A 2,628-nucleotide genomic window follows, 5' to 3' on the forward strand; every position below is an offset into this window, starting at 1 on the left:
TTACATAGGAATTCAGGAAACATGGTTTAGCACTTAACATTCCATTAAACATGTAGGAAAATTTGCTAAAGTATATTGGAAGTTTGAATTCTTATTTGCAACATACATTGTTTATGTTTAATCTAATTAACTTTGATGAAGTGTGTGTATAAGCCATTCGTATTGAATAAGGTGGCAGACCTTTACAGTTTTCAAAGAAACCATTCAAGAATTGAGAAAACAAAGACTCCAAAGACAACAAAGGGAAGAGAAAATGAAAAGGGAAGAAATATAAAACAACTAAGGAAGAAGGAGAAAGGCCTACCTATACCCATTTTCGTAGGGTTGGACATGATGAGTCCAAGTGTTGGAAGCTTCATCCAGAACTTAAGCCAAACAAGTTCCTTAAGAAGAAGGGTGAGAAGAAACCTAATGTTGTAATCCAACAAGACTTGGTATCTAACTCTGGTGATGAACAGAAGATAAATGCTATGGGTCTGACATGTAATCCTTCTAAATCTATCTCTAGCTCTACTTGTTCTGCATCTTCTTCAAAATCCAACGATCTTATTGAAGAAAATAAGAGAGTTGAATTGTTTCATATCATGATTATCTCCAAGCACACTAAGATAGACACATTATTTGATATTGGATCATAGGAGAACTTAATATATGAGGAACTAGTAAGGAAATTGGAATTGGAAACTAAAAATCATCCAAAACCTTATCCTTTAGGATGGTTGAAAGAAAACACTCGGATGCATGTCACAAAATAGTGTCGATTAAAGTTTGCAATTACAGCTAATTTTGTTGATGAAGTTGAGCTAGATGTGATTCCTCTGGATATATGTGGATTTGCGTTGGGTAGTCCGTATATTTATGATAAACATGTCATTTTTCATAGAAGGGAGAATAAGTATGATATATTTAAAGATGGAACTGAATACCAAGGCACAGATAAGTAAGACAAACTTGGATTTAATTAAATGCTAGTCATTTGAAAAGGTTAATAAATACAAGTAAAAGTTATATTCTCATGATTGTTAAAGAAAAACGTAAGGATAATTATGATGCTTTTCAAGGGTGTGATTCTTAGTTTAAGGAAAAATTGGTTGAAATAGTATATTCTTATAAAGAATTGTGTAAAGAACCAAAAATTATGCCTCCAGAAAAAGAAATACAAAATGAGATTCAATTACAATCTCATGCCCCTCTTCTGAATATTGGCATGTATCGTATGTCGTTCATAGAAAATGAAGAAATTAATAAACAAATTCAGGAATTGGTTGATAAAGGATTTATTCGACCCAGTTCTTCTCCATGTGGACCACCAATAATTTTAGTGCCTAAGAAAGACGGGACTTGGAGAATGTTTGTTGAGTTTAGAGCTTTAAATAAAATCACCATAAGAATAGGTATCGTCTTCTAAGAATAGATGATTTTCTTGATCAGTTAAAGAATGTTGTTTACTTTACAAAATTTGATTTAATAAGTGGTTATCATCAGATTTGTATTGCAGAGAATGATATATGGACAATCACATTTAAGACTAGACGGGGGCTTTATGAATGGTTGGTTAGGTCGTTTGATTTATACAATGCTCCAACAACTTTCATGAAAATGATGAATGATGTGTTTCTTCCTTTTCTTGATAAGTTTATCATATTCTATCTAGATAATATTCTTATTTTTAGTTCAAGTTGGGAAGTTATGATTTTCATGAGTGTAGTTCATTAGTGGAGGAACTTTTTTTCTCATTTATCTTTTATAGCATTACCACTTCATGCTTTAACAAGTTTTAAAGTCTCCTTTCAGTGGGGAGGAAAACAAAAAAAAAAAACTTTGATACTTTGAAGCCAAAAATTGTTACAGTGCCAATCTTAGCTTTACCAGACCTTCAACATCCATTTAAAATAGAAACTGATGCTAGTAAATATGCAATGGGTGCAGTTTTATTGCGGAAAGGAAAGCATATTTGTTTTCATTCCAAAGCAGTTTCTAAAGCAGTTGCAAATTATCCAACTTATGATAAATAATTATATGCATTAATGGAAAGTGTTACAAAATGGAAGCATTATTTAATGGGCAAAGAAACAATGATTCATACAGATCATCAACCACTTCAATACCTTCAATCTCAAACTAAGTTGTTATAGTCTCGACATTATAGATGGATGGGTTTTTTGCAGCAGTTACACTTAGTAATCAAGTATAATAAAGGTACCACAAACAAAGTAGTCCATATGTTGTCAAAATCTTGTTTGAATGATTTAATAATTTTGCAAAATAATTCTTTAGCACATGAAATTTATATAGAACAATATGTTGCAGGTATTGTTTTCAATGATGTTTGTGAATCACTAACTTGTGGTGCTCAGGTGGAAGAAGTGAATTACCATGTTCATGACAGGTTATTTTACCATTTTAGCAAGTTGTGCATACCACAGGGAGAAAGAGCGCATGTGATCAGGGAAGCACATTCTTCATGTGTTTCAGGTCGTTTTGGTGTAGGAAAGACAGTGGCATAGCTACAAAGTTTTTTCTATTTGCCTCAGATGAATGAAATATTTCACGAGCTCAAAATGCACCATGACAAGAATCGAGTGGATCATCACTTTCAGTTTGGTGATCAAGTATGGCTTCACATCA

Source organism: Pinus tabuliformis, chromosome 2_2 (assembly GCF_031772625.1).
Source record: "Pinus tabuliformis cultivar Carrire ecotype Pingquan chromosome 2_2, CPIR1, whole genome shotgun sequence".
NCBI classification, from domain to species: Eukaryota; Viridiplantae; Streptophyta; class Pinopsida; order Pinales; family Pinaceae; genus Pinus; species Pinus tabuliformis.